Raw genomic sequence first — 11,837 nt, forward strand, 5'->3', positions numbered from 1 at the left:
GGGTGTAACGAGATAGTAATCAAGAATCAGGCCTTCGGTGTTAATCAGCAGATAGCTGGGAAGGCATAAGAAGAAAGCCAGAAAGTATAACATAGGAAATACATCGGCAACTTTAGAGGTGCTGTGCACTCACAGCTCTCATGGACTACATTTAAGTCATGGGAGCTCCGCACTTCTGAAAGCCTTGCCCATAAGCTCGGCTGTGAATCGTTATCTTGCTTTTCATTTCCTGGTCGTTCGTTGTTCCGTGGATGGTCCTTCTGGGTTTAACATGGCCCACAGTTTCCATAGCTGTATCTATGGCCCTGCTGAGAAGAAAATGGGTAGCAATACCCAGAATGATATGCTCCCCTGTAACCATAAGAACCCCTATGACCCCATGAGCCACCATGACTGCTATGGCCTCCATAGCCACACAGGCCCCTGTAGCCACAAGGGCTCCCATAACCCCATCGTCCCCCATAGCCACAGGGTGAGTAACACCCATCATTGTACCCGTAGCCGCTCCAAGTCATTTTCTGCGATGGATGTAAACCTGAAACACACAGCAGGGAGAAAGTAAACATGAGGTGTAAGTGTCAGTGGAATTAAAAGGGTTAAAGCACAGTTACAGGCATAAGGTTGATGGTAATGCACGTTATAATGGGGCTAAGTAGATGGAATAAGGAAATGACTTAGTCCCTTGCTTCATCTCTGCTCCTAGTTTCTCCTTCTATTCTCTTGCTTCACACATCTTTAGCCACATATGCTTAAAATAGTCTCTCGCGCTTTGCCTTTAGAACACAGGCTGTAAGAAGTAACCCCACAATCCAGAGTATTTTTATCATGGACACATGGAGTTTTCAATCCATTTCAGAAAATGCGAACATGTTGTACAGAGGGGAGAACATTAATGTTGATTTGCTTTTTATGATCTAACCTCTGAAAATCAGTTCTGTCCAGCATCACAGATTGGCACTTTGGTTTCTAAAGCAAAACTTGCTAATGAATGAATGCAAAACATGCTTTTGTGAAAACAAAGAACTATGAAGCAGAATGTCAGCTGCTGCAAATCCATGCATTTTCATTGACCCCCAATACAGTAGCACTAACTTATGCCATCTGAGGATCTAAACCTAAAATTACTACTACCCATTTGCTACTTTCCTAACACCTGTGAACTATAAGTTGGGTGTGATATTTCAAAATTCAAGGACCTGAAAGTCCAACTAAAATGTAATAGGAAATAGGTTTCCCAAATGTGTATTTTAAAAATCAGACTTGCCCTCTAAAGCTGAAATCAACCTATGCCTGTAACTTAATATAAGCCCTCTATATTGCTAAGAATCACAGAATGTATTAGCAGAATTCAGGCTTTAATTAAAACAAACATTACCATGACATGGATAGCAATACAGAGATTGAATCAACTCACACTTACCCAATTCACCAAAGAGTACAAGTCTAGAGAAGTGGTTAGAAGAGCTCTAAGTCGTGAGCGCTTTTATACAATTTCTAAGACTCTAATTCGTTCCAAAAATACACTTTGTAGTCTCCAGAACTTCCTCTGTCTTCCTCACTGTTGGTGGTGATTAGTCTATTTTTAGCCCCATATGGTATGACATGCAGGACTCATCTAATACACCTCACACAACTCATCTAATAATTTTATAGGCCAAATTATTACATTGATTTCATTGAAGTTACAGTGGGAATGAAGGTCATGAGACTACAATGGTATATTAGTCGCACAATCTAATGTCAAGCACAGGAATTAATTCTGGTCCTTTAGATACTCTGGAACTGGTTAGAGCCATTTGCCCTGGCAGTTTGTAGGAAGGATTTAGAGTGGCTATTCTGAATGCTCAGCACCTCCCTCCCCTGTGGGTCTGATACAATGCACAGTGAAATCAGCGAGAGTCGTTCAGCAGGCATTACATCAGGCCACACTCTAATAGTATGCTTTGCGCTTATAAAATATTAATGAATGTTTGTGAAGAGCTTTTGAAATCCTTAGTTCTGAGGAAGACTCAGAACAGTCATGACGACGGTTACCCTTGTTTTATATGTAGCTAAAAGAGGAACACTGAGGTGAATGTCACACAGGGAGCTAGTGACAGTGTCAGAAACATAATCCAGGAACCCTGCCTCCTCCTGTGACATTGCAAACACCAGTCCTGACCTCTATTGCATTAGAAGATAACATTCTTTGATTCCAAATAGGTCAAAAACAAAAATATTGTTATAAAGATTCATTTAGGTGGATTTTTGTGTGACATTCTGGTTGAGTCATCTTATCTGAGCCTAAACAAAAGACAGATATTGTGAACTATGTTGCCTTTGCCTTCTTTCTATGTGAGTATAATTCTCCAACAAAATGATCGGCATAAACATTTCATACCTGTTATTGGGTGGTGCATTGCTTTGGATTGAGTAATTGGTTGCAGTCCCTCTTAAAACCCTAGAAATATATTTTCTTCCCTGCACTATTTCTGTCTACAACTACATATTCTATTTCTCTTTTGCATTAAAGTTATGCTGCAACAGGACAATGGCCTTCTGGTTTTCCTTTCCTCTTGTTCCCTATTCACGTATTATTCCAGCTGAAATCACCCTTGTGCACTTCCACAAATCACTTTCTCTGGTGTGCATCCCAGATGTTTGCAATTGATAGAGTTAGACAATCCGTAATTATTGATCCTGAGGTCAGATCCAATTGGGTAATTTCGGTTTACTGGAGATCATTACATAGTTTGAGTTACTGGGAGTGTGCAAGATATGTAAGAATTCTTGGGATTCCGTCTGAGACTGTATCCACTCAGCTTATCCAGAACACCTGTCCAGATCTGGGAGAACACTTCAGGCTGCTCTCAGGAATCCAAGAACTCCAGCTTGTCACTCAGGTTACTTTATTAGGCATGGAACAGCTCTGTGCTTACACTGTCCAGGCCCAGACACAGGGAGTTTAGGTACAGGGTGATTTGGACTTGTCACATAATGTCACACACACAGCTATTAACATCTATACTTCAATCCAATTAATTTGGACTTGATATGGCTCACATAAGGATCAACCACTTTGCAGATAAGGTGAGGACAGAATTCAAGCTTATCGGTTCAGAGTGTTCCCACTTATCCCAACTAGCCAGAAAACACTGACTCCAGCACACAGCCTATCACCAGGGCCGGCTCCAGGCACCAGCTTAGGTAGCTGGGGCAACACCTGCGGCAATTTGGGGGCAGCAGGTCCCTCACTCCCTCTAGGAGCGAAGGACCTGACGCTGAACTGCCCCCGCTGATCGCGGCTTTTTTTCCCCCCCCAATTGCCGCCACCGCGCGGCAGAAATGCTGGAGCCAGCCCTGCCTATCATACCCTTGCACTCATCAATCTATATGCAAGTTTACATATGCCCAGCAAGATCTATGCCTACAAGAATGGGAACATTTTGCTGACAGGCACTTTATTTGGTATCCATGGACAAATGAAGACAGGTTTGCAACACAAACAATGTAGCATAGTAATTAACAAAGAGATGCATACCTTGATGTGAATGGATGATCTTGTGATGAAAGGAAAGGATAGAAACTCAGATTTGCATTTAAGTCCTGGCTCTGCCATAGATTTAATGTATGAATTTGTACTAATTGGGGTCAAATTGTCAAGAAGACCTCAACACCCCAAATCATTACTATATTTAAAATATGGCCTTTACTATCTGTCTCTCCAGTCTCAACTCTGCCACTGGGCATGGCAATAGGGACTGCAAATATGGAAAAGCGGTCTTTGTTGAGCACCAGTTCATGTCATTAATCCAATCACACAGTTGCACCATCCCTCAGTATGCTATGTTTAGTATTATTGACCCTAGGCGACCTTGCCGGTGATTAGCATGGCTCTCAATGTCACATTCAGAGGCTAACAGTCCAGTAGTGATGTCCAGGGGGAAAGTGAAGTGCATAGCCCCATTTTAGCCATATTTCCTGGTATATTCCCAGAACTCCACACCTCCACTGGAATTTACACACTGCCCAGTGCCTATCCTGGGTGCTGCACTGTTGCTCTGGAGAGAACCAGCCGTGTGCTAGCAGACCTCGCCAGGCTCAGGCAGGGGTGGCCTAAGGGTGGCCCTCACACCCCCCAGGCCTCCCACCCAGGCCCTGGCTGCGCTGTGGTGATACCGGGGGCTGGACACCTGCTCTGGCAGTAGCCACGCACCCTCAGGCTCTGGGTGGCAGGGCCCTTCTTCCCGGTATTGTCCCTCCCGTCGGGTTCATGTCCCTCCGCCAAGTCAGTCTCCCTGTGCCAGGCCCTGTGCCCAGGGTCCCCACCTTGCTCTCCCCAGCTGCTCACCACGCTCGGCTTCGGTATCGCTTGGGGTACGGCCCGCATCCGCCGTGCCGGCTTTGGCCCCGCAGCGCCCGGCTGGAGCTCAGACCGGGCCTCTGCTGTGCCAGCTCTTGGCTGCTCCAGCTCCCAAGCTCTGGCCCTGGGCTGCTGCTCGCTCCCCAGCTCGGCTCAAGCTTCTGGGCTCCCCTTAACTCAGCCCTTCTCCGGCTCAAGCAGCAGAAGGTCACTTGGAGGACGGGCCCCTGGATTCCTGACTCCCTCATTGGCCTGCCTGCCCTGTCAATCGGGCTGATTTGGAGTGTTGGCCTCTCCCCATTGGCCCTGCAGACTGTCAGTCTCACAAGCCTGATTTCTCTTCCATTCTTTCCCTATCTTTTGCTAATGGGAGAGGGCCAACCAAACCAAACCAAAAACAAATCCTCACTACAGTTTCATTATAGGGCCAACAGCCCCCTTACATGACTTTGAGAGTCGTTGGGTGTGTGGGGAGGTCCTGTGTTGAGGTAGGCCGGGCTGCCCTCTGCCGCCTCAGCTCCCCTCAACTTGAGCTACCAAAAATGGCTACGGAGCGAGAATAGAGCAGCTTCTGCCCTTTTAAACCTTTCCCAGTCTCCTCTGGCCTGTGTCCTCTTGCTCAGTTTCAACACACATGAGCACAGACCCCTAGTAACTGCCTGTGTTGCCAGGCAACCTGATAAACCAGCACACCTGGGTAGAGTCTAGGCCTTTGTCAACAGTGGCTCCATTTCAGTGGAGAAGCAGCTCTTAACGTAACAGACCTTCATTGTTAGCCTTCTGGCGCTCTCCCTTGGAATTCCAGCCCCCCTAGAGAGGAAAAACGAACCACACATTCAAAATGGAGTCTGCAGTCTGACACAGATATACATAAAACCCTCTCCGATATCAAACAGAATGCATAATTCCCCCAAAGCATCACAACTTATTAAAACCTTAATGGAGAGGGTAATAATTTCTGAGCTTCAGGCCAATATTATTTGAAGCAGGGAAATATTTACAAGTTGGAAGTCATTTCTTTCTTTCATTTCTATCACTTTGTTGCTTTGTAGTTAGAAGATGGTGTCACTAGCACTGGGTGAAAGTTTTTGGATGACGAGGTTGCCAAAAAAGGCAGTGTCAGCCTGAAAAAATACACCAGTTTGCCGGATAGTAGCAGTAGTGCCTTCCTTATAACATTTAGCTCTGTGTTTAGGGTACTCACCTGGGGTACGAGAGACCCACATTCTGCTCCTCTCTCTGCTTGATGTGGAGAAGGCATTTGAAGTTAGGCCTCTCATTTTTTCAAGAGCAAGCCCTAACCACTGGGCAATGAGATGGACAAGGCAGGGCAGGGCTCTGAGCAGTCTCTCTTCTCAGATGTGTGGCTGGCTGGTTCTTGATTGCCATGTGTGGGGTGGGGAAGGAATTTCCCCCCAGGTCATACTGGCAGGGAACCTGCAGGGTTTCACCTTCCTCTGCAGTGGGTGGGTGTAGGTCACTAGCAACATTAACTGAGTGTATTTCACTTAATCATTTCCCGACCATTACAGGGGCCTCTGGCACTAGTACACCTCGGCCCCTCCTATTCTCTGCCTGTGGCACATAATAGCCTGGTCTCCAGTGGGCTGATATACTTCGGCACACTAAATCCAACAACTGAAATGAGACCAATGTTGGGGGGTGGTGGCCTGTGATGTACAGGAAGTAAGACCAGAAGATTTTCTGACTTTCAAATCTATGACTCTATAACCAGAGGGTCATCTGAGGAAGGGGTCTCTCAATATCTCCACTGATGTGACTGCGAATATAAAATATATTAATAGACAATGAGTAAAAAGAAAGTGTGGGAATGACTCTGTAACCTGATGTTTGGGGTACTCACTTAGAAGGTAGGAGGCAAACATTTAGGTCCCTGTGCCCAGTGACCATTTAATACAAAGAGGAACAGCTTCAATGGGAAAGATTGAGTGCCCTGCCCCAGAATAGCCTAGTGCAAATCCCTTCTCCACGTGAAATGGGGGACAGGGAGGAATTGAAATAGGTTTCCCACACCCCATGTCTTAACCACTGTATTTAGAGATGATCAGGAAAGCTTCTCCTCACCCCCCATGTTTTCTGACTCTACCCCTTCATTTCCTTTGTTTGTATTGTTAAAATGTTGGCAGATGAAATGTTTCATTTGACTGAAACACAGTTGTTGACTTTGATTTGCTGAATTTTTCCAGAATTTTCAACTCCCCTGCCCCCTCCACCCTCCCAGAACTGTCATTGAACTGAAAAAAAATCAGTTAGTCACCCAGCACTAGTTGTAACCTCACCCAGCCAGGAAGAAAAAAAATCCATTCAATAGCGTGGGTACTGAAATGAACAGCGTACACCCCTGTACAACAGCCTGCACAGTGTAACTGACCCATTAAAAGGCCAGATTGTCCTTTCACTACAGGGCTTGCGTGGGACTGAAGGAGTTCATAGCTCAATTCCTCTGCTCAAGGCAAATATCCATAGTGGTGTGTAAATAAATAATAGAGGACAAAGGAAAACCAGAAGGCCAATGTCATGACCCAGTACCATTTTTAATGAGAATAAGAATGGGAGTATAAAATTGCAGAACAAAACAATACAGAGCATAAAGACTATACAGGGTTCAATGATGGCTGCAAGCAATCACCCACTCCGAGGAGATGCATTTTGCACGTCTTCCCATCTTTGTTGCAGCTGCAGAGTTTGACAATCAAGTTCCCATTTTCAACCATTTGAACTGACAAGGCACATTATAAGCAGAGAACTAAGCTGGGGAGCCATGAGATAGGAAATCTAAGGCGAGGGGTAACACGACAAAGACATCTATGAATTTCGGAGGTGCGGCGCACTCACTCCTACCGCTGATTTCAGGTGCAGTTGTGGGAGCTCAGCGCTTCTGAAAGCCATGTCCACAAGCTCAGCTGCGAAACTCTACCTGGCCTTTTATTTTCTGTTTTTATTTTGTTCGGTCGATGTTCCTTGTGGTTTGACTATAACCAGTGGTTTCCAGGGACTTGCCAGGATGTGACCATCGGGAAGAATAAGTGTAGGAGTATTTTGGAGTGTATTGGGCCTCATGTCTTATATTGATGCTTGCAGGGCATCTGTCGAGATGTGGTCCCAAGCTTCCAGTGACTCTTGGTGCAGCAGATATCCTAGCAGCTGACTCAGCCACGCCAGTGTCAGGCGGTCCTGATGATGCCACTATGCTCTCTTGAGGGCAAGTGGTGAGGATTGGTCCCGGGAATGTCACGACAACGGGTGGTGGGTAGATTATCACTCGTGAGTCTTTACACTTCACTACACATGGCTCATTGGCGGTGGCAATATATGGTTCTGAGCATTTCACCCCACATGGTAGGGAGCCCTGGGCACCAGTCTGTGGTCCATTGAAAGACATCTTTCCTGGATGGAGATAAACCTGAAGCACATAGGAGGGGATAGAGTAAACATAAGGCACAAGTGCTAGTGGAAAAACAGATACAAAGGTAATGGGGACTGTATAGGAACCCAGATGGATAGGAAGATAGATACAGGCTAATCATAGTTCCTGGCTACAAATCTGCTCCTACTTACTTGTCCTTGTCTACTTGTTCCATTCACCCTTATCCTCCTTCCTAACCAGCCCCACTCTTCCCTACTTCTCTCTGGGCTTCTCTGCACAGTGAGATAGTGCTCACAAGCCAGGGTGTACATCTGCAGCTCACTAGTCTACCACACACTAAGTGGCTATGGAGACACCAGTAATGTGCACTAAAAGTTCCATAGTGCTACAGAACTGTTAGTGCAAGGTAGCAGGGTCCATGCAGTGAGTGAATGCGTAGCAAGATGGTATATTGTAAATTCACACCCTGGCTTGCCTGGCACTAACTTCTTGTGCAGACAAGCCCTCAGTCTCTCTTACTCAGACAGCAAGAAACCTTCCTGTTCACATGGGTGTCGTCCACAAAATGCATCTCATCTGTAAAGTCTGCACTGATGATCTGATAAACACTGTTTTGAGCTTGCATCATCCCCATCTTTTCACCCCTCTTGTCCTCCCGCACTCTGTTGCTTAAGCCAGCTTCCAGACAGCCTCTTAGACCCAAGCTTCAGACTCAAATACCAAAACAAAAACAAAAAAAATTCCCCTAATACTTTCACAGTGTCACAGGATGGCTGGTTCTTTAAGGGGAGCCGAGTCTCAGTCCCACCTGTGATAATACTTCACTTGACTCCCCAGGTGGGGGGAAATGGTCATATGACTCAGTCTGGGGTGGTTATATAAGGAAGAGGCTGGGTGAATGAGATACCTGATGAGATAAAGACTTCAGCTGAGGACTGTAGGAAGCAAAAGACTCCTGCAGGACCATCTAAGGTGCCAGAGGAGTAAAGACTCTAGTGAGGTAGGGCTAGGACTGGCTTACTAAAGCAGGGAAAGGCTTTAGGCAGAAATGCCTTGGAGTGGCTCAAAATAATCCAGGCAGGAGGGGGCTGAGAGGGCTTTGACAAAGCAGCAAAGGATGAATAGATTGATCTTGAGGGCTTCCTTGTGAATGGTCTGGGTTAACAAGCCAGGGAATCATTGGCCAAACAAGAAGCAGGTGTGGACAGGTAGCATAGGGTGGGGTGGCTGCTGGGCTATTCTCTGTCATAAGGGGGCTCTGTAAGCAGCAACCTTGATTCACAGTTTAAAAAAAACTTTAAACTGCTCTGTGCAACCTTCAGTTCTCCCAGCAGCCATCTGAAATAGGGAGCTATTGCCCTTGTTCCTTACCCAAGGGGAATTAAGGCACAAACACTACATGAAATGCTCTAGATAATTTGTTGGGTTAGTGAAAGCGCAGGGACTAGAACTTGGGCACTGCTAGTTGTTTGTCTTTATCTCAACTTCATTTCCAGTGTTTCTGAGATGCTGCAACCAAGAGTGGGTAGGGCTGAGCTGTACGAACACAGTAAGAAACAGTCCCTTTTCTAAAGAGCTTACCTACTAAATTGGCAAGGCTGAGCAAAGATGGGAGGAAAGCTTATTACCCCAGTTTTACAAGTAGGTACTGCTGAGGCAAAGAGTGACAGGAGGCTTGATGTTCAATGAAGCTAAAGACACAGGGTGTCGAGGGCTTGTAAAACTACAAGGTTATCCAGTATGTACTGTGGTCAGGTCACTGTTACCTGGTATTATCTCTTAAAATTGCCTGTAGCTTCCTGGAATTGCCCTGGTAAAACTCACAAAATGAGGATGGATGAGTTTAAAAGCAATGATTGTAATAAGTAAAAAACACTGCAGACTATTTGAATCATGGGCAGCTGGTGTCTTCAAACCAGTTCAGAAAACTATAGCGTGGGTTAGGATTAGGAAAAGGCTAATAATGCTATTTCCCTCCTTCAGATTAAATCTTAAAAGGCAAACCAGTTCAGCTCAGCACTGCAGTGTGACTGCTTTTTAAACTGGCAAGGAAGTCAGCAATACATGATGATGAATAAATATTTCATTACCTTTTCAGACCTATTATCCAGCAATTCTCTAGAACTGGTTTCGTCACACTCACAGAAGAGTGAACACTAAGGAGGAGGCGGAGTGAAAAATGCTGATTCTAATAAGTGAATGCAGAATATTTCTATAGAGTGTAGGATGGATGGGTGTTATTTTCAAACTACCCTAGAAAATTATAGCATAGAGTAGGGTGGGGACAATGTGAATTATGACCATGCCCTTGCTAAGATTTTATCTTAGCATGCAAACCAGTTCTCCAGAATCACTGTGGTACTCCTGTTTCTAAAACTTGTGAGTGAGCAATACTTGCTAATGAAGAAACAGAAAATAATCTTGTCAAAACAAAACCTTAATGACTACATGTTTAAACTGAGTTCCCCTGACTCCAGCAGAGCTGTGCTACCTTACTCTAGGTGAGGATGTGGATCTAAAACTGCTAGTTGCTCACATAAGAACATAGCAATGGCCATACTGGATTAAATCTGTGTCCCATTTAATCTGTTGTCCTGTCTCTAAGAGTGCTGACTCCCAGCTGCTTCAGAGAAAAGTATAAGAAGGCTGAAGTGCTCCATAATGGAAAACCCTGAACATAAAGGTCATTTTTTCCTAAATTAGAAGTTGGCTTTGACTTCAGGAAGGAGAACTTCCACAAATATTTTTCAAAAAGTTTTAACTGCAGAGATAATATAAATTAAAAAAAAGCCATAAAGTGACATTTAAGTAGTGATACTATGGAGATCAGCTTTCATATAACATGGCAATAATAGATTCAGATCCTCAGCTGGTGGAGTTTGCCATGATTTCAAATAAAGCAGCTGAAGGTGTGGAGATTTAAATAAGTGCCAAACCACTGCTGCATCTTTATATCTATAGATAAACCAACTTGAAAACAGCAGTGAAATTCACTCAATAGATATATGAATGCTCATCTCAATCATTTTTAATAGAAAGCAAAAGGCTGAATTCTCATCTGGTGTTTCAGATCATATGCCAAAACAATGTAAATTTCTATTATCAAAAGTAATTTTCCCCCATTGTTATCTAAGGTATTGACATTCCTAATACCAAACAAAATTAACAGGTCAAGATTTCCGAAACCTCATATGGATTTGGGACAAACAGCTTTTTTTTTTTTTAAAAGTCTTCATCCACCAATGCTGACAAGTGAATCGCTACAAAAACAGATTTATAGAAAGAACCTCCCTAACACTGGTGAGAATCAAAAAGTTTTATGTGCAAGACTTGGCCCTAGGTTAATAAAACTCTCTCTAAAGTAATTAGTTACCAAAAGATAGTTATAAAAAACAATTGAGTTGAATTGGACTTACTCAGTTCAACGAGGAGAATGAGTCAAGAGAAGCCTTAAGAGTAGCTCTGAGTTGCGAGAGCTTTTATATGCTTTCTTAAATTGCCTGGAGGACATGACACCCTTTGTGCATGAAGTCCTAATCGCTTATGAACCCAACTTTGTGTGTGTGACTCCTCAAGTGGCTGCAATTATTTTGCTCGCTGTTTTATTATTACCCAATTCCCAGCCTCAGATAATTTGAAATGCGTGTTGCAACCTACAGGTTTCTTCTCTCTCAAAACTTTAGGGGGCAAATTGATTTCTAATATCATTCTACTGATTCCTTTTGGGTTACAATGAGAATTAATCTAATGCCATTTACCCCTATGATGTCTGTACTCACTGAAGTCCATGGGTGTCTTTCCAACAATGAGTTCAATTGACTATGAATTAGACCCTAGGGGTTGTGGTTCATTTCTGGACTAAGGGCAGGCACCAAGGCATATGCACCTTTTAAGTTCCACTTAAGCCTTCAAAATGTTTCTTAACTGGGATTTACGTGGTATATAGAACCTTGTGCTGGCCTTCTGCTCTGAGGCCCAGGGGTAAATTTTATCCTATAGCAACTTGGAATTCTGAAGGGCCTTGCTGTCATATTACCACATAGAAATTGCCAAATTGGATTAGAACCATGATCCCTCTGGTCTCTGATAGGTCTTCAGCCTATTATA

General features: G+C 44.3%; 1 long non-coding RNA gene across 1 annotated transcript; it reads right to left on the reverse strand.

The window, feature by feature from the left end:
- Positions 1 to 6,878: 6,878 nt before the first annotated feature.
- LOC128827466 (uncharacterized) lies at positions 6,879 to 11,231 on the reverse strand. Its single transcript, XR_008442960.1, has 2 exons — positions 11,147 to 11,231; positions 6,879 to 7,766 (listed from the first exon to the last, which is right to left on the reverse strand). It is a non-coding gene; the product is annotated as an uncharacterized LOC128827466 (long non-coding RNA).
- Positions 11,232 to 11,837: the final 606 nt, after the last annotated feature.

This window comes from Malaclemys terrapin, chromosome 21 (assembly GCF_027887155.1).
Source record: "Malaclemys terrapin pileata isolate rMalTer1 chromosome 21, rMalTer1.hap1, whole genome shotgun sequence".
NCBI classification, from domain to species: domain Eukaryota; kingdom Metazoa; phylum Chordata; order Testudines; family Emydidae; genus Malaclemys; species Malaclemys terrapin.